Below are 24639 nucleotides of genomic sequence, written 5' to 3' on the forward strand. Positions count from 1 at the left end.
CGGTTGGGTTTACATTGTAAGGAGTAGCCTTCCTGCACATGAATCACTACTGAGCTCTGCAGACACTCCGGGCACAACTTCCTTTATACATGAGGGCAGTACTGTAAAACTTCAGATACAATTGTGATAACAATTTTCAGACATGGTAATAGTTTGCAGATTTTCTTCTAAGCTATGAAATACCAGTCCTTTTTTTTTAATATTAACCTTTTTTTCTATATTATGATCAAGAATAAAATCAATATATGAGGTCCTAAAAAAAATTGCAGATAAGATCTAAAAATTTCTGTAATTTTTTCAACATTATTAGCAAAATAATTCACAGGATTCTCATTCATTAAGGTAACTCAGGACTTCCCATGGTAGGGCTCTCCCTGTTGCTTAACATTTTGTCTATATATGTTTAAGATGAAGTTTCCTCTGTAATTTCTAAAATCTAATTTCAGCTACAGAATAACCAGTCATATTTTTGAGTAAAAAATAACAGTAAAATACTAATTGCTTTTTTCCATGTGAAACAAAATAAATTTTGAAAAAAAAGGCCTATCTATTAGTGTGCTCAATGACAGACATGAGTGTACTGCAAAAAGAGCTGAATTCAAGTTCCCCAGGCAACTACCACTTTGGCATTTTCTAACCCAGTTTCCAAGTTACTTTTCCCTTAATACCCCTATGAGACAGCAAAGTACAAAACACATACACAACATTTAGCATAGGGTATTTCTCCTTACAGTTTTCTTGAAGCAGAGGTGTACTTATAAGTGATTGGAGGCTTCAGCGCTTGGTTAACTCACTGCTGGAGGCCTGTGTGTGGGTTTGAAGTCTTAACAGACGGCTAGGGCACAGTAAATCCACATGCAAAGGCCAATTTGAAATTCAAAGTTACACTTCATCCTGGGAAGGTGGTCCTTACAGCGCCTTGGGCAGGCTGTATCAACAGCTTCAGGTGGCATAAAGGCAATTTTGGTGGGCTTTTTTCTCATGGGCATTTTGTCCCACAGCAGTGCGGTAGGAGGTTGAAGAAAATCCCACCGCCATTTCCTGTTCATTACCTCTAAGGATAAACAAAATAGCAGAACACTTCACACAATGGCAAGTCATGGAAATTAACCTCAAGTTTATGCAGAATATTGAGAAGAAGCAAGTTTGGGCAAGATGAGGAGAAAAGAATCTGATGTTTGTAAGTGAGTTTGACTTGATCTCAAAATACGTGACGTGAGAAAAATGTGGGTCTTTGCACTTGAGGGATGTGCACAACTTCTCAGTCCTGTATCACTGGCAAGATTTGATTTAAGACAATTCAGCACAGCAGAGAGATAAGGCTAGAGAAACCTTTATCCTGAATCTCCAGGTAAGCCAGACTCTGGACGCTTACCTAATGTCACACAACAAGAGTGTACTTTTTGTCCCACTGCTTTTATTTACTGAGCAGAGACCCTACTTGATCACACCATCATGTGGTCAAGCAAATTGCTCACATGAAAGGGAGAACTAGCATCCTAATTTTTAGTTTTCCGACCCAGAGAAAGAGGGATCAGGTCCTGGGAGTTTGCTTCATAAATTGGAGGCAGCATGGAAGGAGCTGGCCATGGAGTGGCACCACCATTTGGCAGCACAGGTGCTGTTTATAGCAGGGAGGCACTGGCAGATCCTCGGCATGCTCCTCATACTACACGTCTGTGCATGTGCACCAGGCTGCCTTTACAACTGGAGCAAGATGCTAAATCTGTCATTGTCTGTCTCTCACTTGACTCCAAATGCTGTCTGCTGGCAAATGCTGACACACAATGCCTGAATGAGGGCTCTGTGGAGTGTGCACTTGCACAGCCCAGTCCACCCATCTCATGTTTCCGGTCTGATGAGATTTGGAACAGTCTTTCAGAAGCTATAGGTGTTAGATGAGATGATAAGTCCCATCTAGCACAGCTGGGAAATCTCCATTTTAGGATCCATATAAGAATTATCAATCAACAACTGTTCAGATTATAGCAAAGACAGTTTGTTCACGCTCCCTCACACAAAAATATACATATTTCTCAATGCCTCCAGGGGTCTCCTAGAAATTATAAAAATAGGAGAAAACCTTTCACAATAGGCTCATTGTGACTGATGTGCTACTAAAGTGTAGCAGATTGAAACTGCATGGCATGTTGTGCCATAATGTCTGTATCTGGATTATTCCCTCTTTCAGCAGCTATCAAATATGGTTTTATCTTCTTTTTTTCTAAAGTAGTTTTTGCTGAGTGAAAGTAATACAGTCCCTCTGAAGCTTCTGAGGCTTATAAAAAAGGTACTTTATTTTTTCATTTGTGTGCACACATTTGGGGTTCCTACAGTTTGTGCTCAATCAGTAAAACTGAATGGAAATAAAAATGAAAAATGAAAGATGTAAAGCTCATGGATTTATTTTTATCTTGAGAACCTTCAGAAAGGAAGATTTTTCAGCCTCTAATCTTAATGATACAGCAGTTAGAAGGAGTGATTTTCTCTGTGAGCTTTATACATTAATTAAGCTGTATTGTATATTTTTAGTTGAACTAGTCCTTGTTAATACCACCTCTGTGAATCTCCCCTTAAAAAAAATATTCTAGTTCCAAAACAATGCTTGATTTGAAAAGGCAATTAGAAGATTCAGCAGTCTATATGAGAATAACTGATTTTACAGTCTACTTAGAGCAAAATCTTTTACAGCAAAATCCTGATCTATCTGTTTATAAAATAAGTGATTTTAAAGAAGAGATTACTTTTAGATGATTTTGTGTGGGCATCCTAAATGCTCAAATGCAGCCACAGATGCTCTACATAATAGATACAAATTTGCAATGAAACACAGTTCAACATATGTGCATTTATTGTCCAGATCTTTTTAAGCTGTCAAATAGTTTTCAAACAATATTCAGCACATCTCTCAAATATCTCAGTACTGTGAGGTGACTGGTGCAGCATTTCTCCTTTTACTGAAATAACAAGGTCAAAATGTTCCATTTTGTGTGAATGCTCCATATAAGACAACTGAAACCTTATTTCAGAAAGTACTTAGCTTTCTATAGAGCCTCATGTTGAAAGCAGAGTTCAAGGATCTTCCTGCAATTTAAAGGTCTCTGTCAAGCACAGGGAGCAGGTGCCAATCATCTGTGAAAAATGTAATCTAGGTCCCCGTAGCAAAGGCGAAAATAGCCACATCTCTATTGCAGTGCTTCCTGAGAGAGGCTTCTTTCCTTCCCTTAGCCAGCCCCACTGCACAGCCTGTCTGGACTAAACAAATTTTTTAGCTACATACTCCCTGTACATGGGCTCATCTTAATTAAAGCAGCCATTTAAGTCCTCCCTGAAGCTTATAAATTTTCAGCTTTTCAACTCCTGATGTGGTCAGAAAAAAGCCTAAACATTCTTTGTGTCATTGGCCATTGTGCACTGCTCTGCATCATGGCAGTCTGATGACACACCTAAAGGAAGCACCACTTTAACAGACTCACGTCAGTAACTGCAGCAATGGCTGCTGCCTGCAACTTCTCTCATTCTTCTACAAGCAGCTTCCCCCCTTCTCATGCCATTGCACCACTTGGCTCCACAGTGCATTTGATCACCTCTCTACCCTGGAGCCTTTGAAAGAACCATGCATTTCTATTTCACCCATTTTCCTGACCCACTACCCTACCTACTACCATATATTAACAGTAACAAGACATCAATCTTAAACTAATTTTTTTTTCAAAGTTCTTTGAGTGTTTGGGTTGAATTAGAAGCAATGATATGAGGAATAACTCCACACCTCTTTAGCACAAATTTTCTTCAATCAAAAAGAAGAATTTAAAAACATTCATACGGACATTACAAGAAAGATGAGAAAGGGAAAGGAAGTGTTTTATTGCTGTCATATTCAACACACAGCCTTCCATTCACAACTCCCTAAACCAGAAGTTACAGCCTGAGTGCAGAACTCTTTTTGCACTACTGCAGAAAAACAGGACCTCTGAAAAAAGAAGTACCCAAAATGTCAGCAAGCCATGGGCCACTTTGGTGAGCCACAGTTCTACAATACCCAAAGCCATAGCTATGATTGCAACCAGCTGTTGGCTTGATACTGTTTCAAAAAAACATTCAATATTCCTACTAGATTTTCTTCTAAGAGGGGCACCTATGGTATATGCTACCATTTTACTTATGTAGTCCTCATTGGCGTGGTATGGTGGGACACTGCATTCATGTTAGAATAGGAATATTCATTTTTACGGGGACTTGTACAGGCTTTTTATTTATGCTGACTGTTTTCTTTTTATCCTATAGCAGTGATGGGAGTTCTCTCATGTTCTTCAGAGACTGGTGCTTCATTTTATATATGCCTGAAGTTGTGTTTACTATTGGGAAATATGCTTCCTCCATGAAAAATCCTGTTGGGACCAGAACTAAGACAAATCAATCATTCCAGAGATTGGAAATGGATGTTGAAAGCAGAGCTGTGTAAAATTATGAATTCCAAGACTGAGCAGATAAATCCAGCCTCCGATTTATTTAGCAAGCCTTGCATCTCTGAGCCTGCACCACAATTTGGGTTCAAGCCTCCATAGGTTTACTGGAGCAATATCTCCATACATATCTAAAGAGCCTCAGAGTGGTTTCTTCTCATGAAATTTTTTTCTCTGAAAACATACAGATTTTTTTTGTTTGAATTTAAACAATTTTCCAAGTGCATTCCAGGCAATTAGAGGCTTATTAATGAAAGCATTGCCTTGTGAGTTCCGTGGCAAGTAATGTAATACACAGTGACACAGACAACAGACGTACAATCCGTAGTACACATTCAACATCTGTGGAGTAACAGTCCCCAAAATAGAAATGGGGTCAGTTCATGACAGTGATGCAAAAGAAAGGCATGGAAAGCACCCTAAATTTGAAAGCCTGTGGTACAAACAATTTACCAAGGAGTAAGAAATCTGCTCTCTAAGCACAATGGTGTTCAGCGGTCATTCCTGCTTCTCCTTTTCTTGGTGAATTCTTGGTGAACCTGTGATTTAAAAAATAGGGATTTCATTTAGAAAGAGAATTATGTATGCCATGTTTCCCATTAACACCTCAGTCACAATGAATCAACTCTTCATCTACATAATTCCAAACCTTCCTCAAGAATTACAGTAACTCAATAAAAAGATAAAAGTAGAATTATCGATACACTAACCACTGTGAAGCCCTGCTCACATTATCTAGGCCATTTGCCTTCCAGCTGTCCAAATCCCATTGCTCTCTTTTGGTTTCCACCATTTCAATCAGGCAAGCAAACATTTTAGACATCCTGAAGGGTACCTGTCATACCAAATACTGACATTACTGAACACTATTAATATAGTACCTCTTGACACCAATGCCACTCAACACATTTGCTAAATTGCTCTTAACATGCCAAGTGAACAAGCAAAAAAAACTCAACTCCAAAAGATCTGTACTTAAACTGGTACTGCCCCCCCACCATTATTTCCTATGTATTTTTAACATACACCTTCTATAGGTTAAAAAAAAAAAATTACTTTCATTCTTGAAGTGATTTGGAAAAGGTATTTGTGAAACAGTAGGATTGCAAGAAGAAATTTGCATTAACTAATTAGCTATGTTTATGTCTGCCAAACACATAAGATTCTATTATTGACCCTCTGAACCTTGAATTTCTGATGACTTAAAATTTACAGGGGCATTTAATTTTCTTGCCTACTGTTGGGAATGTTGAATAAGTTGTAGCTAGCATAATCATAAATGACATAACTCAGGAAAATTACAACTGCTTTTTATTACATCTCAAGATAACAAATACAAAAAAAATGCAAATTCTTGTTTATTATTTGACCATTTTAGCCAAAGTAGGAGAGCAATTTTCTTTATTCCTTTTTAATAGGAAATGGGAAGGTAATTTTGAAATCTCTGCTTTTACTGAATCCAATGTGCAGTGTCTTCATTATTTAGTCACTGCTGATTAAGTTAACTCTGGCTAAAGTATGAGTCATTCACCACTATACAAATTTTTGTGCTCTTGTGTTGCATGAAACGGAATAGAAAGAAGAAATTGTCCAAAATATTTTAGCATTTATTATTTGCAATACCTTAAACTACAGTGAGGCACAAGGAATAGACAGCAATGTTCAGAGATTAACATATACATTTTACAGCTTGGCCCTCAGGCTGGCTTTTAGCCTGTGTGCACCACACAAGATTTCAAACAATAGTAAGTAATGATGAAAGAAGACTACATTTTGAGAACCTCAAGTAACAACTATACCCAATTCTCCTAATTTTTGAGGTATTGACTTATTGTCCCCTCTTATTTTTGTAGGAGCAGAGAAGTTAACAGCATGAGGTACTCTTTCTGCTTTGGGTATCAATAAAGATTGTTTCAACATACTGCTCATTCCTTTTGAATGAAAGACCATTAAATTTTACCTAGCTGACTTTGTAAGAAGTCTAAAATCAGGGATGTTAAACTCTAAAGAGTGTCCAACTAAAGCATATTTTCTAAATAGTCTTTCAGTCTAGAGCCAAGAACAACAGGATGGGGAGTATTAGAAAAGAAACACCATTTCCTTTGACAGTTTCTCCAAATGATTCATCCCCCTCCCTCAAAGAAGACACAAATTACCCTTCCTACTTGAATCTGTCTGACTTTTGGTTCCAGACATTTGCTCTTCCTTCTGGTTTGTCTCATGAGGGTTAAGCACTCTGCCTTTGCTTCTCAGGAAGCTGCTGTTCTCTCTCATTATGTTGCTTTCTTTGATGATCTAGATGTATTGAAGTAAAGGCTCTCACATTAATGCACTTTATATTCCACATTCCAATGAAATTTTGTTTTATTGTTCCTTATTCCCTAATTCCTTTTTCAGAACTGGACTACAGAACTATGTAAAATACAGTGTTCCATAACCAGACATACACTTCCCATTTTCTCCCACTCAAGATTACTCATTTCAGAAAAGCATGTACAGATGTTTTAGGGATGGAATTACTCACTGATAGTTTCTTCTGAGTTCAAGTCATCTGCAACATCCAGATTTTTTTCAAAACAAGTTCAGTTTGGTTCTTTATTCCTTTTTTTTTCCTTTGGAATACAGAAATTATCTGTATTTAAATCAAATATGCTGAAATAATACAAAGTAGGGTCATTAAATTCAATTTTTACTCTTCTTGCAGTCTCTGTCATCTTACAGTCAACATTTTTTTACCATCTTTTTTTTATCTTTTAGGTAATAAATCCTACCTAACACTAACACTTAATGTGGTGCATAAGCCAACAAATCTACTAGAAATACCACAACAAGGAGATTTTACAAGATATCCACTATCTGACTTGAAATTTATTTAACAAACACTTGATTTACTGATATTATTCTAGTGTCATTTTAAAATTTGAATCTCATTGAATGAATGTCATTGAGATAGTTTTTATGAGGTTACCTTGAGCAACCAAAGTTATAATCTGCTGGAGCAAGACCTGTTTTCCATAGAAAAATGTGAAACTTATGGCTTTACAGTTTTGTTTAACCAAATCCAGTATCAGGCCTTCCTATTACAGTGCCTAAGGCTGAGCACAGTTTAACACGTTTCCCATGCAACGCTTGTCTACTTCAAATATCTCTCAGAAGTGTTATAATCTTTCACATTTATTAGATATTAATGTTAGCAAGAAAGACATCTTAACCACTGATATTAGACAGTAGCAAATCATCCAGGCTTTCTGTCTGAAATGTTTATCTTTAAACATTGTTAATTAATATCCTCCTCAGTGGATGAGAAATCAGTATGTCATCCTCATGTGATAGTGGCACATCAGCTAATTTATTTTCAGATACAGAAGTGAAATGGTTATGAATGCTTGTCTCTTCCCTGCATCATTTTTTAGCACCCCCATATATAAATGGATTTTGTTATCTTTTGTCTGTTATATACAGGAAATTTTAAGTATTTTTCTGCTTTTGTCCCTTTTAAAACCATTATTCTAGACTCCCTCAAGAGTTTTCTACAGAACCCTAATTTTTAAGGTTTTATAGTCATTCATGTTTCCCCTCTTAGTTAATGTTTTGATTGTTTTAGCTGAAAAATTTATTTCTCCACTGAAACAGAAAACCTCTATTAAAGCTGGGCTCTTCCTCAAAGACACACTATTGCAGTTTTTTCTCTTCCCCATAAAATATAAGATCAAAACTTTTAGTCACATTTTTCCATCTGAATTTTATTTATATTTGTACTTATCTTTGATAAATAAGGCTTTTCATAACCTAAAGTAAATATTTGACTGCTTGGTGTCTTCCCTTTTCCTTACAATAGGATAATAATGATTGATTTACAAACTACCAGTGAAATTACAATCCAGTCGTAATATTAACTTTGACCATCAATTTAGGGCTCTAAATGTGACAAACATATTCATGTTTTATCACTAGGGAAAGAAAAACATAATCAGTAATAGTTATGGACTTTAATGACTTTATACAATGACTGTTGGAATCTCTCCTCCAAAATGAAATTTCACAGTAACAAAAAAGTCTCATTTCTAAATATTCAAAGCAGTGCTTCAACAGTAACTTTTCTTTTTTGTTCTGACTAAACAATCATTAAATATATCCAGAATTCCAAAATTTAGACTACAATATTTAGCCATAATTATTACAGTTCTACCTTATATTTTTATTGGTGTATTGATTACCTGTAATCAAGAAAAGGGATTTTATCACAACACCACATTCCCCTAAGTGCATCACTAAACTCCTCCAAATGTCCTAAGTAGAATTTAGCCAACCAATATTACTGGCTTGTAATGTCTCAGCACTCAAAAATAGTTCCAAGCAGGTCTTAGGAAAAAGTTCCTCACCAGTGGGATTTACAGCTTCTCTTGCCTGCTGTTATGGGATTTTTATTTCTATTTTTATATGCATATTTTTCATTATCTGCAATGAGTCAAAATTGAATAGTAATTTATGGGCAATATTTTTTTAACTAATTGATTTTTTTCCCATTTAGCTGGTTTGCCTCTTAGTCTGTATCAGTCTCCCTGCTCTAGTACTCTTTCTTCTGAACTACATCATTAAGGCTTTTTCAAATAGCCTCCAGATTAATCTGGATCACTCTAAAATCCAGACTACAATCCCAAATCTTGAAGAATACTTGTCAGAATGAATACTTGAACTCCTTAGTGTTTCCTACGTTCTCTCTTTCTCAGAAAATAAAATTGTCTACTTTTTCTTCTGCCATTTTGCAATTTCAAGCCTATCTACAGACAGCAGTGTGCAACTATCATGTCATTTGCCCCTATTTAAATAATTAATTTGATGAAATTTGCTGTACACTCCATAACCTGGCCTAATTGTGTAAGTATAATTTAAGACTTTCACTGAAGAGAAATTCATATTCCTACGGCATGAAAGTCCTCTTCTGAATTCTCAGTATTTTTAGTAACAAGCCATCAGGCATTTCAATATTAATAAGTTTGTTGTTTCATCAGGTGTTTACTTTACACAGAGGTTAAATCATAGTGCATTTACAAGAATAAATATTCCTAGCCAAGCTGAGCAAATTCTGGTTGTCATTTTTATCACTGAAATCTCCAGCCTATTAATTTAGTCTTAACTATTTACTGTCACTTTAGTACAATTTTATTATTTTTTCAAGTTACCCATGGCAATATCTCTGTAGCCTTTTTTTCCTTGAATACTGCATAGCACAAGAATTTGCATTTCCAAAATAAACATTATCTCCTACAGCTTTTGGCACAACTTGTTCTTTGCAAACCAGAGCTTCATTCTATCTGCGTTTCAGAAGAAAGAACAACACAAAAACTTTAGGAGACCCACTAGGAGCATATTAAGAGACATCTGCAGGATCAGAGCAGGGTAAGAGCATTCAAAGGAAGCTTTCTTCCCAGTGACAAACATCAATCAGAAAGCATGTTTTTGACAGAAAAGGCTTCAGTTAAACAGGTTTTCTGCAAGTAAAGAATTAGTGGGGAAATTATTTTTGAGATAAATTACATAAACAGGTTATACACTCTACAGATGATAATATAAAGAAATAGTCCCAACAAATACTTGCGGTTTGGTAGATCATAAAAACCACTGTGCAAGAAATAAAAGTTATCAGTCAGGCCTGCCTTGTTTTCCAGGAGATTTTCCTTGGTGTCCAGAGCGTGGCACCCTTCATCCAGGCAAACAGCAAAGCTGAAGCAGTGGTGTCCCTGATATCAGTGAAGTTCTGGTAGATAAAAACATAAAGAGACAATTTACCTTGAAAATACCTTTATTGAGAGCAGTGAATGATCCTCCTGGAGTCATGCTCAGTTTTCCAAGAATTTCATTAGACTAACATTTATCAAAGTACTATCTGAAATATTACCAGCTCTGAAACTTATTATAAAGGGGGGGAAAATCCAAGCATACAGAGGACACATGGTGGTCCTAATATTTTAAGATTTTTCAATTTGTCTAAAGCACCTGGATACCATACATCTCTAGTTATCTTTCTAGTAGATGCCTTAACCAAACATTTTCTAGATAGAGAAGACTGTAAATATGTTTCCACCTTTCAGGGTGACTTTTCATTGCTTTCAAATTACTCATTCTTAGTCAACCTGCTTCTCTTTCACCCCACAAGAAGGAGTCAACTGCACATTCATTTCAGTGGCCTTTAAGAGGTGCCACTGCAGGAAAATAAATCCTGAGTACTAGTCCTCTTTTGCCTGGGATCTTCCACACGTGTGCAAAGTGGATGTGAAGTACTGTCATGCTTAGCCAGGGAGAGTAGCCCCCAAGTAAAAGCAGAGACAACTTGCAGCGTTTGAGAAAAAGAGAGCCTAAGTGTTGCTGAAACTCTGCAATGGAAAGCAATATTCCTCCCCTCTGGCAAATCTCTACCACTGGGACCATCCTCATGTTACTGCTGATCAGACATCCATTCCAACAATTTTAGCCTACCAGCAGTGTTTTGCTCCTCTGCCATAAAACACTGCACATGTAAGATAAATTTCCCTGCAGCTCTAAATGTGTATTTCACCCCCTCTCAATTTTATCATTACTTCTTTACTTTCCTTGTCTTTTCTCACGCATTTTTCACCTCCCAACAGTATCTGAACAAATTAAAGAGGAGCTTGTTTCTGCATAGCAGATTTCTTCTTCTTTCTTGACAGCTGTGCTTTAACCCAGGAAAGATTTTAATCAGACTTCTGAAGCAATAGCCTTGAATATAAGCATACCTTCAAGAGAGGAGCATACCTCTAATAAATTTTGAAAATAGTCCATAAGTGAAATAAAATACACTAACCTTAAAAACACCATTCTTCTTAGGTTGGGTTGCCATGTATATAAGTGTGTAGCACTCTAATACACATTCATGAGAAGACATTTGCCTCATCTAAGTTTTGAAGCAGGTAATTTGTATATTTCTGTAAACTAAAAGAGTGTAAAACATTTGATAGACCTCACTACGATGACAGTTGCTTTTTTTTTAATTTTCAGAGGAACTGCTGGGCTATTAGCCAGGGAATAGTGGAGCCTGTAGGCTCTTTTGGTTTACTTTGAAAGTGTGACCTATGAGTTTTAAGTTTTATGTGTGTACGTCTATCTCTCACAAATCAACTTCAATTGTGGAACAGTTTTCCTCTGTGTATACGTAGATAATGAATTCTTCCTGTTGCAAAGTGACCTCTAGAGTCTGAGAACTCAGTTTCATTTCAATTTGTGTCAATGAAATACTTGACAAATTGCTCTATTTAGAGTCACGTATATCCTGGATTTCAGTGCTGAGCACTGCTATCCCTCTGACAAAGATAAATCATCCTATAAGGTTTGCCCTGTATCTTCATGTCATGGCTGCAATTACAGATGTGAGTCCAAAGTGTAGTCTCTGAACAAAGCAGGATGGATCACAGTGACATAGTACTTACTTTCACACAGATAGAAGGCATTAAGCAAGTTGTAGATTTTAGGAAAAGCTTTAAAGAGAATATGAGAACTAATTAAGGAAAACCAAACCCTTTAGCAATGTAAGTGTATATAGATTTTTTAGGTAAGTTCATACAGATTTTTTTTTGTGGGGTGGGTTTTTTTTCTTCTCTTTTAATGAATATTAGTTAGATTCACTGTCAGCTCAGTTTAGCTTTGAGGCTATTGATTTAAGACTCTCAACGACATAAAAAGCATTTCTGGAGGGAAGCCATGTCTTGGCTTCTTTTCTGACTCTGCAGGATCCTCCTGGAGGAGCCATAACCCAATCCTCTTTATTAACAAAAAAAAACCCCAACAAAAATTGTGTACTGTTGTTCTGAAGGCAAAGCCTTTACCACAGAGATGATGAAATCATGCACTCATTATTTGCCCTTCCATATGCTGCACCGATAAAAGCCAATGATTCTTGGAGCAGCTGGCACTTGTTCCTTTTCTCCTTGCTCCTAAATTATTTCAGCTTCACCTGTTCCTTTCTCAAATTACCCCAAATCATTTTTCATTTCTAGGGTTATGCCAACAGTAATAATTGTACCAACTGGTACCTAGACCTGAGACCAGTGGGTCACTCCTTTCTGAATTGGTGGGTTCTTAATTTCATTGAGTGGAATCAAAGTTTTGCAAAATTATCCAAAAGATTCCAAAAGAATGGGCAGTTTCCCTGAGAAATATATATATGCAGTTTAAAAACATATATCTTAATATTCAAAAAATATATAATGTCAGGTCCACAAAACTGAGTGATGAATCAAAAACATTAAAAAGTGTGACTAGATTAATTAGAAACGGTCTGACTCCAAAATCCACAGTACAAATGTTACAAAGTTGATAAAGCCTTCAAGTACTCACACAAGTAAAAACTGGACTATTTCACTGAAGATCTTTTCTCTTTTCAACAATTTTCATTACATTAAATTCTTACTGACTCTAAAGCCACGAACAGACTTTAGCTTGACAGTATCAATTTAGGTCTTATACACAAATTATTAGTGAAAGTTACAGTCAGGGTTCATGTTTTTTAAGAATTAACTACTTTTGTTCAGTAGGAGAAAGAAGGCAGATACATGCATGGTTTGTATGCTTCTTGAAGGTAAGAAATAAATCTTTACTCTTCTGGCGTTTGTGAAGACCTGAGCACGCAGAGTTTGCAATGCAGCGGTATGTAGTCCACTTGTACTTTTATATTATCCTTTATATTTACTGGGAGAATTTTTTTGGTTTTTTAGAAGCTAGTCTTTCTCCTCAACATCTGTTTTCCCTACAGATAGCTATTACTCCACATTTGCAAAACAGTCTCCTCCTGTTCTGCTCTTCAGTATTACGAGATAGTGGATTCCAAACTTTCCATTAATGGCTTTTAATTCAGCTCTCATAAGTACTTCATTACTGTGTTCAGTAGGAGCTGAACACAGCTTAAAACCTTGAGTAGATCTCATTGACTGAAGGCTTCAAAAATAATTCAGTTCCATCTATCATTTATGATCCAATGTGATTAAAAGACATCAGCCACAATCCAGAATCTCTATGACTGTAAGATAGTCCTAATGCAAAAGCCCTAATCAGATCCTAAAAATAATTATCAGTAGACAAGATTAATAAGAATACATTGTCTATTTCCATCCAAGACTTATGTTTGTAAAAGAACGGATTATTAGAATTTTCCATATGTTTCATTTTAGGGGAGTGACTTACAGCTATCAGTGTGTCCCTACAGGCTCTGAAGAACTGAGACAATGCAATGGTGAAATCCATGTCTAACGCATCTAAAAGAAATCTCAGAAAAAACACATAACTAAACTTCAGTATATTCCAATCTACCTTTTACAAGGACATTTTGAAAAATATGAGTATCATTACAAGTAATATTGCTGATATTATTTTCAGAGGAAAAAAGTCCCCCACAACCTCCACAGAAACATGTTTTCTGCAAGCATAAGTGTTCAGCCTCCTCATATATAGTCACAGTAAATCAGAGCAGACTTTCACGCAGATTGTGTTAGAAAAGGAAAGGAAGAACAACTGAATTTGATGCCATGCTGGTTTTTGTATTTTTAACTGGGGTTAGGATTAAAAAATTTTAAATTATATTGAAGTAGAGTTAACAAAAGACAAGATGTCATAAGCAGGATCACTAATCAAACACAACCAAGATAATATGCACCATGTTTTGCTCAATGGGAACTAATTACTATAACATTAGCTTTGCAGTGTTTAAACAACCATTTCATTATATTTTTTTCTACACTGATTAAATTTTCTCAGCATTTATAATGCATCATTACATCTGCTTTGTGCACACATAATGCACAGCATAGCTGCTCATTAAAACTTCACTACTCTCCTTCAAAATTTTAAATAAATCTAATTTGAATAATTTGCATAAAGTTTTTTTTAAAATTGCTAGTCCTTTATTAACACCACATCTTAGGTGTGAAGTGACTAGACTTTGCCACTTGTCAAAAGCTGTGTTTTTTCAGTTTCAGAGCCTCAGGGAACTACACATGCCAGAGGTAAATAATAGTAAGATCTAGTAATGAATATTGGTACAATACAGCAGCTCACAGCCGAGCTCGGTATGAGCACATGACCTTACTGCTATTCTCCTTGTTGCTATGGCATTTTGTCTCAGGAGTGCAGTAATGGACAAAAATTAAAATGTTAGTCTTGTGGTTCATAATAATCTTCATGGATGTAAAGAATACTGCAGAGAACAACTAAGGAAATGACTTGTTGAAACTCTTTCAGGAAGAATGCTATATTCTCTCCAGTAAAAAGCTACAATGTAGCAAGTGTTGTACAAGATTGTTGCAGTGAAACCTCTGCATCTGCAGGGAAAAAGCTACTTTCTTGTTGCTTTACACTAAGAAATGAAAAAGCTTAGATTATATTTTTCTTTTAACATTGTGAAGCAATAATTTACATTTTTAATTATTGACCATGCAATTTCTCTCTGCCATTTATGATACATTTTTTTCATGTTTCCTAAACCTCTTAACTTTAATGTGTGAATGTTAAATGTTCTACTTGGAAATATAGTTTGCTACCAGGGAAGACAGATCTGGGAATCCTGAGAGCCCTGGCTCCCAAAAACACAGTTGTGAATTACCAGGAATTTGAAGCACCATTTCAACTCACGAAGCATTATGAATTTTGGGGAAAACATTGTAATCAGAGTAAAAGCACTCTTCTGGAGGCCATCAGAAAAAAATATCCATCTTCTTTCATTTCTGCACCAAGAAGTTATAATCTTGACACACAAGAAGGCTCAATCAAAGCCAGACTCAGCTTTCAGTGACATTGGTGTAAATCTAAAAAATCTTCTCTCACATTTAAGGAGTAAAGATAGTAGTATCTAAAATAGGGATTTACCCTCAGATGTTTAATATTTCTATTATTTTAATTGGAATAAATCCTAAAATGGGGTGCTGAAGATGTTAAATTTATTTCCAGTCTAATAGTTGCTCTTTAATTATTTTACTTCTGCAGTGAACAAAAATTATTACACAAATACTGTTAAATTGATTATTAATGTTTCTGTTCAAGATACTGCATTACCCCAGGAAGAATCCAGATAAAGGATTATATTGTCAGTGTAGCTGTGCAAACATTGGTCCCTCCAAAGGAATTATCATATGACACAAAACAGTGAATTGGACAAATGATGGAAATACTTTAGAGACTCATTTGAAAGATCACTGTGATGATGGTAACGATGAACATTTACAACTGGGCAACATCCAATTTTTTGTCCAAAAGGCATATTGTTTTGTTTATTTGTTTATCTTTCTTTTCAAAGTCCCTAAAGTCTACTTTCCTCTTGTGTGGAATGTGATCTGTGCTCATCTGCTTTCTCCTTGCTCTATGGACAATTCACAATAAGAAAAGAAAAGTAACTTCTACTCTTTCAATAGAAATATAGAAATTTCTATAATATTTTCTCTTAGAAAAAATTAAATATTTTATCTACTGAGTAAAACAGAACTCATCCTCTATCTTCTCCTCAAAGAGAATATTTTTTCAATGGGAATTAAACAACACCAAAATTATGTAAGATATACCTAGTCTGTATTAACTAGATAGCAGTAGGAGTTTTATATAGATACAAAAGTCCAGTACCAGTTTCAGCTTGATAGGCATGCTGGTCATAATTATCCTCAACAATGTTTGTCTCAGGGAAGATTGCTGCTTTGTCCACAACCAGCTTTTTCTGAAGGCAGAAGCTCTTGAAGTCCTTTTCCTGTATTTGTACACAGCTATTTCAAAATAAAGGGCTGGCCTGTGAGCAAAGAAATACATGCTCCTTCCCTTTCCTCCTTAGAGACACCACACTGGTTGAAGTTCCCCAAATAAGCCAAACACGAAAAAAAAAAAAAAAAAAAAAAAGCAAAACCACAGCAACAAAACAATAAAAAAATAAAACCAAAAAAAAAAAAAAACCCTAAACTAAACTAAACTAAAAAAAAAAAAACCAAAACACTAAAAGGAGCCAGAAGATTGTAAAGAACACCAGAGGGTAACCTCTGTCTTAAGACTCAGAGCCATTCTGCAGTGGTCCTATAATGAAAGCTTTTAAAATCCTTTCATTAGAAGTAATTACAAGTTTCTCTCTTGAAGAGAAGAGCCTTCTTCAGAAAGCTTTACTCCCCTGTACCTTCAGCTGCCAGAAAATCAGAGGCAGGAAGCAGGAGTCTGAAGGGCCAAGCAAACTACAGACCTTTCACCTTCTAGATCATGAGACCAGACCCTTCAGAGATGAACAGCACAGCTCTCCAGACCACAGCCTCTCATTCAGTGCAAAGTGACAATGCCCTACGGCACATTTAGAAGTCTTCAATGAAGCTAATTCTTCCCGTTTCCCCTTCATTTCCCTTGAACCATTTTTAGTGCATTTTAGGCTCAGAACAGCCCTCCCTCACACCAAAGGGATTAACAGGTGCTTCTGCACTCAGATGATGTGAGCTGATCCTGTGGCAGGGCAGCAGAGGCAGGGTGTGTCTGTCTCCAAAGGAGGACATGTTCACTCTATCACCGGTTCCCGCTTGAGAATCACAAGATTTGTAGATGAGCATCCTTTTTCCTTTGGTAAAAATAACACCTACTGCTCTCAGTAAAACTAGGAAGGACATGCCAGTGACAATTTTCTTTCTTTTTTTTTTTTTTTTTTTCTTTTGGTTGGGGGATCTCTTTAAATCTTCACAGAGCAAGTGGAAAGGAATAGACAAATGACATGGACAAAAGTTTCCTAAATAAGAAGGAATCAAACTATAATAAAAATATATCAGTCAGGAAATCCAGCAGCTCTTAAATTAAGTCAATGAAAGAGATCAGGAACATGTAAGTGTAATATGCTGGATGCTATATAATTTTCTAACATAATTTTGGATCAAAATCATCCCTTCTTAAATACAATCAGTGTTTTATTCAAAGAATGGCTAAGGGATAGTTCCTTCATTACTCTGAACAATATCCTGCGCCAGGCAAAGCTTTGCAAGATAGAGATTAGAGAGATGGATACATAGATAGATAGATAGATAGATAGATAGATAGATAGATAGATAGATAGATAGATAGATAGATAGATCGATCCTGACTTATAATTCAGGTTAAATACTTACGTTCTCCCTACCCCGCTACCATAAACTAACTCAGCTACTTTTCCTGATCACACTTTGACCCAACTAGCTGTTAAAGATCCTCAACAGATGGTGCATTGTATTATTATTTTTTAAATTTTTTTAGCAAGTATCCTACAGTTGCTGCACTGACCTGCAAAGTTTCTGTGAAAGAAAGATGTAGACAAATGTATAGACAGGACAATAAATTCAATCTGTGAATTTGAGGCCAAATTGTAGGATAGTATGAAGGATAACTAAAATTCATAGAGATTAATTTAATATGTAGTCAATAAATATCATAACTGCCTTGGTTAAGAAGTAGAAGCAGTAGAAGTTCAGTTCAAGTTAAGTTTTAGGGTATTCAGCTCTGCTTTTCCCCCCATACCTGTTATCTCCACATCACGGTCGGCTGATGAAGTCCTGCCTTAATGCAATTTCATCTTCTGCTCGAAGGACCCAAAGCCTCCTGGGTCCTTTTCCATTACCAAAAAAATCATATTCTGTTGTGCCTGGTTTTACTATCCCTAGAGCAACTATTTATCATTTGCTGGAAGCAAAATAAAACAAAAAAAAAAACCCAACAGCAACACAAAAAAAAAGCTTTACCTTTCTTTTCTACATTTAGCATAACAGTACAGAACTCCAGGTATTTGTATACAAGAAATACCATTGCACACTGTGGCCTCCCCAGTAGAGACTGCTAGCTAGATCACACAAACAGGGAAAGGTTAAGGAAACAAAAGAGAGCATCTTCACACAAAGCTTTGCAAAAAGCTCACCTGAATCTGAAAAGAAACTTTCTAGAGCAAGAGTGTTTTTAAAATACACAAACAGTGAAAGAAAATACTTGATAATGAAGTAACACCTTCTCCATTAAAGTGCAATTCTAATGAAATAATTTTTTGGTACTGGAAGAAAAGCTTTCCTCAGTGCATAAAATATGGCATTATCTGATACAAAAATTTAATTACTATCTTTATTGGAAAAAAAAATAGGTGCAATTTATCCAACTCATCCCCTTGTGGATAAAAAGCAGAACAGCTTCCAGCTGAAGTTTGACTCTACATATCTGTTTTTGCACAAAAATGCTTTTCCTTTTCCCATCTATTTTCCTCATGGTTTTCATCTTGTATAATGATAACACTATCATGATCCTTGGAACCTAGCTAGGCCAAGTAACTTAATGCACTTATGCAAGGACACGAATTTTGCATAACCTAAGAGGAGTTTAGTGGCATTTCACCCATTAATGCTCAGGACCCTACGGAACACTTCAAAGACTTTATTTATGAGAGTGACCAACCAATGGAACAGGCTGCCCCAAGAGGTGTGGACTCTGTCTCTCTGTGGAAATCCAAGAACTCTCTGGACACAGTCCTGTGCCATGTGCTCTGGTTGAACCCTGCTTGAGCAGGGAGGCTGGAGCCAGTGACCAGTGAGGTCCCTCCCAACCCAACTTAACCCGACCCATCCAGTGACCCTCTGATTCTGTGACAGGGTGGCTATAGATGTGTGTGTGACCCTGTACGAGCTCTCTGTCCTTTATCACTCCAAACATTTTCACTCCTGTGAAAACAAAAAGGAGTTCTTTGGCATTTTGAGGATTGAGCCAGCAGTTCTGCACAAATGAAGCGCCAGCTCAGGTGGACTGGCTGTCATTGCACCAACACAGTGAGCACTGCTGTGGCTGTGCAATGACATCTTCCACTGTACCCATTTCCCTTTCCAGTCTGGAAGCAGCAGGAATGTCCCCAGGTGCTCTGCTCCCATCTCCTCTGTGGCCATGGCTCAGTCAGGGGCAACTCCTTCAATGCTTTTTACTGTAAAATTCAACTGTGATTTGGGGTTTTTTTTAAAAAATTGATCTTTGTGTCATGCTTAACCAAGAAAACTGAAGACTTGACAAAATAAAAAACTTGGGCCAGGAAATAAGTCAAGTGTAACTGCAAACAGCCCATTTCTCACCCAGCAGGAGTAAGGTAGCACTGCCAAGAGACCTAGCAGATTCAGGACAGGTAAAGCTTCCTCACAGAGGATCAGCAGGTGCTGTTCTACAAAGACCTCATCTCTATTTGCAGCTTGCTCTTTGGAGTTAGGCTAGAAAATATTTCAAATAACAAAAAAAAAAAAATAGCAAAATAGAAGTTTTATTATTGTTCTGTTCTGCTAAGGAGAATAGAAATAAAAATAGAATTTGGGGCAGAGACAGCAGCACATTATGGTAGCGGACACACTCATTTCTTCCTGAAAGATAATACTATCTTGTCAAGATCTATCCCATAAAGGGCTTCATATGCTGCAGTTCCACTTCCTCATATTCATGCTGAAAAGTTCAGAAATTGTTTTCTAGGGACTCAAAACCAGAAATCATTCTTTCTATCTAGGTTACCTTAAGGACTAAAAAGGTTAGCAAGCCAAACAAAACAGTAAAGAAAGAGTGGTATAAAGTGGAAACCTGAAAAGATATGAGAGTAAAGGCAGTATTCACAACATATTAAACACAACCTACCAAAGAGTTTCAGCAGGGCAGGAAAATTTGGTTTAGTATAATGAGCTGCATTCATAGCAATTCCCACAGAGAGATGTCAGGAAACAAAACAAACAAAATTTTGCTCTCATGTACTATTTTAAGTATTACCTCACCAGAAACCAGCCCCACAAAAATTTTCAGACAGAATTCAGGTACTACTTCTAAAAAAGCAAAGTTACCCATGGGAAAGGACTTGTACTAAGATCAGCAAAGCACTCTCTCAATTAGTTATTCTGTGCCCAGACTCTCTCAGGGCTCTGCATGAGAAAGCACAACCACTGGATTGTGCTAAGCTTTGCTGTCTGTGGCTCATTGTGAGTTACATGTACAAGTCTGGAGCATTCTGCAGCACACAATGACTGCAGGTGTGTAGCACTGAGCACAAGCCCTTCAGACCTCACATGGTGACATCAGCACAAACAGAGTCCAAGTACTAAGTAGCATCAGGGAGACACAAAATTTAGAATTTTGTGAGGCATATTTGGTGCTATAGACTTTGGGGAGGATCCTTCATGCCTGCCTGATATCTTTTCCCAGGTAGGAAAAGGATGACTGTTTTCTATCAGCATACAAGCAAGCAGCATCTGTGACTGGGGAAATTAAGACCTTGTCCATTTTGTGTTTGTGAAGTGTTTAAACTGCTCAAATTCCTGTATTTTAAGTAAAAATATAAAGCAGCCAGAGGTACCTTGCATACAACCATCAGTAGTCCTATTACATAAAAGAGAGACTTCATGGAAACTGTTTGGATTGGATGTTGCTTGAGATCAAAGAGACTGATGCTAGAAAAACCCTTTTTCAAATAGAAAGTCACTCAACTGCTCAATTAAACTGAGTTCTATTGCCTCATTCCTGAAACTGGATTGGAGCTTCCCTGGAACAAAGCGACTGTAGATTTGGGACTGTGAGGTATTCTGTCTCCTACGTTCCTCAAAATGCCTGCACAAAATCACTGGAAGTCTTTATGCTGTGGCTTCTCCATGTTTAAACAAAATAATTGTATATAGTCTTCTCTACCTATCAGAAGCCATAGTCACAAACATCTCAAACAGTTACATTCTTTGTCCTTTCCATTCTTTTTGCCATCTTTAAATGTATAGATCACAAAATATACTTGTTAACAACAAACTAAAACCAGAAAAAGTCAAAAATATTTCAATAAAAATTCCAATGGCCATATTGACACTAAACATCGTAGGACACAATAGACTAATTTCATTCCACTTCCCACATTTTTAGATTCATCTACATATACAGAGGCGCAGATGTATATTTTTACTTGAATCTTTAGTGTGTGGAAAAAGCATGAGTTCTTTTGACTGGTACTCTGTTCACAGTTAAGTCATTTGTTTTCAAGTGAACACATAATTTATATTAATTTAATTTCTCCTTTCTCAGTCTCATGGGAAGGGGAAAAAGCTAGTTGAAAATTTGTATCTGAACACTCTGACAGCCGCTCTCAGGCAAGCTTTTCGATCTAGCATGACCTACAATTTTTTCTGGTTAGTGAATAAATGTAACATTACCTTTCAAATTTCTTAGAGTGGTACTCTTTATTTTAAAAGAATTGAAACTGCATGGAAGGGGACCTGGGGGTTCTGGTCAATAGAAAGTTGAATGTGAGCCAGCAGTGCCCTGGCAGCCAGGAGGGCCAAGCGTGTCCTGGGGAACATCAGAGACAGCATCACCAGCTGGGCAAGGGAAGGGTTTGTCCTGACCTGCTCTGCTCTGCTCTGGGGTGGCCTCACCTCGAGTGCTGGGGGCAGTTCTGGTGCCACAACACAAAAAAAGACATTGAGCTGTTAGAGAGTGTCCAAAGGAGACCACGACTATGGTGAAGGGCCTTGGGGTGAAGCCGTGTGAGGAGTGGCTGAGGTCCCTTGATCTGTTCAGCCTGGAGAAGAGGAGACTGAGGGGAGACCTCACTGCAGCTACAAATTCCTTGTGAGGGGAAGAGGAGGGGCAGACATTGATCTCTTCCATGTGGTGACAGTGACAGGACACAAGGGAATGACCTGAAGTTGTGCCAGGGGAGGTTTAGTTTGGATATGAGGAAAAGGTTCCTTATCCAAAGGGTGGTTGGGCACTGGAAAGACTCCTCAAGGAAGCAGTCACTGCACCAGCCTGACAGAGCTCAAGAAGCATCTGGACAGTGCTCTCAAGCACTTGACTCTTGGGACTGTGTAGAACTAGGAATTAGATTCAATTATCCTTGTGGTTCCCCTCTAACTCAGGATATTCTATGATTTCATTCTATCATGTATGACATAGAAGAAATAAATGAAAACCTTATAACAAATTACTAATGCTGTTATAAAACATATAAATTTATTATAAATTCTGAAGTTTGTCCAAGTGTTCAATTTTCTTTCCTACATAATATGATCTAGAGAGTACAATGTTTTATTGCATTGAAATCTTCTTCTGGATGTCTTTAAAGATAATTCATTGAGTAGTTAATGCTTAGCTGAGAGAGAGATTTGCAGGATTAGAATGACAAAATCCAAAACTTGAAGATGTGTTCACACAGTTCTGAACAAAAGAGAATTAAAAAGGAGAAGAAACCCAAAGAAAAACTAAAGGAAAAGATAATTTTTTAAAAATAGCAGAGTTGTTTGCTCTTGTTTTAGTTTTGTTTTTTTTTAATAGATCTGTTTGAATCTGTTGAAGTTCAAAGATCATTTTGTTTTACTTGTTTCTATGTCCTTCTGTAGTCTTTCTCCTTAAATTCACCTCTATACTGCAGCACAGTAACATATAATCTCCTCTAACTCTTCTTCTTCCCCAGCATCCCCTCCTTTCTTCACTGGACTTTAGCAGTGTTTCTGTCACCATCCAGATTAGCATCTACCAGAACTGCAAAACCCATTTCAGCATAAGAAAAGGTGGAGAAAGGGGTCAGGAATCCTCACCATAAGATTAACTAGAGTGAGGTCCCAGAAAGTTTGTAATTTGGGAATTTTAACTGGATGTAGTCTCCCAGACTTCTGGTGCATCACTATCACTGTCTAGCCAGTGAAAATGTTGATGACTGCTGTAGAATTAATTGCTCTGTATGCATCACTTAAATAGGGAAGAGCCAAAGACTATCAAGCATCGCAGCATTGCCACAATTCAAATAATGTCACGAGCTATGGCAAGCCTCTATGGAAATTATTCTATTCTTAAGGAGATAGCTCCATTCATGGTCTGCAAAATGTTTGAATCAGATGCCTGCTTTCAAATCAGGTACTTCTGGCAAGGTTTTTGAAAGTGACCTCAGGGAACAGTTCTGGACAAATAGAGGAATTTTCACTAAAACTTTACAAGAAGTCGTTCTTTAAGCATACCCATGCTGTACTTGATCATTTTATACATTTTCGGTAGTGTAAAACTCCCCCTCTGTGGGCTTCACCTCTTGGAGCCAGAAATTTGTCAGGTATTCATGGATTTTAGTCACTTGAACTTCTCTTGTAAACTGGGACTGCGGAGTCTCAGGTATTTTGGACAACAGTACACAAACTCATGGCAGATCTGCTCCTCTTCATCAGTGGAAGAGTGTATAAACAAAAAAATCAAAAGCAGGTTTGCTCATTTTCACATCCATTTACACAACGCAGTTTAGAAGGAGCTAACAATAACTGGGAACTCCATTCTGTAAGCAGTGAGTCAGGTGACATCAGCCAGCAGAGATCAAGAGTAAAAGGTAGACCTAGGGTAGAACTGAGTTTACTGGATTCCCTAACCTGTGCACCTCAAAGGACCCTAATTTCATTTCTTAGAGTGTCTTTTTTCCCAAAACAGCAAGTCCCAACACCAAACAGGGACAGACCTCAGCTGAGGGACCATCTTGTTGGCCACGAAGAGCCTTAACAGACTTCTGAGATGAGTGAGTTGAATTCACTGAATAAAGAGGAGTGTTATTTATCTACAAAAACCTCTAAGTCAAAGCTCTAGGAATACACACAATGAGAATTTCTTCACTGTTCACATCCCAGATTTCACAGCCACGTGGTGAAGCACCTGCTATGAAATAAAATCCTGCCCTGGACAGGCTCCAGGCTCTAAAACAGGTGCTAATGACACTAACTGAGTCACAGTAGAAATCTGAAGTCCTGCAGGGTAGTCATAAAACAGAAAATGAGCAATACACCAAGAAACTATATAATTTACCAGAAATGTAGCATGTTTATTCAAGAGCTACTTAAAACAGGTTCAAAAAGCAGCACTTACATCACTGATATCATATACAAACCTTGTTCTATTAGAAATTAGAGGTTAAAGTGTGGTGATTAAGTATCTTATTCTTCCAATATCACAAACACTGGATCATGACATTGTCCTGTCTCACCCCAATGTGCCCATAATTTGCAATCTTTCTTTGCTTATTCATATCTGCCAGGGTAATAGCTGAAAATTTGGGCAGAGAGATTGTAAAATCTGAGTCTCTAAATCTACCAGTCAGTGCCAGGAATGCAACACAGGAACTCACACGGACACACTGTTAGTTTCTATGTAAATGAATTAATGCAGAAAGATAGAAATT

The sequence above is a fragment of the Passer domesticus genome, chromosome Z (genome assembly GCF_036417665.1).
Source record: "Passer domesticus isolate bPasDom1 chromosome Z, bPasDom1.hap1, whole genome shotgun sequence".
Classification (NCBI taxonomy): Eukaryota; Metazoa; Chordata; class Aves; order Passeriformes; family Passeridae; genus Passer; species Passer domesticus.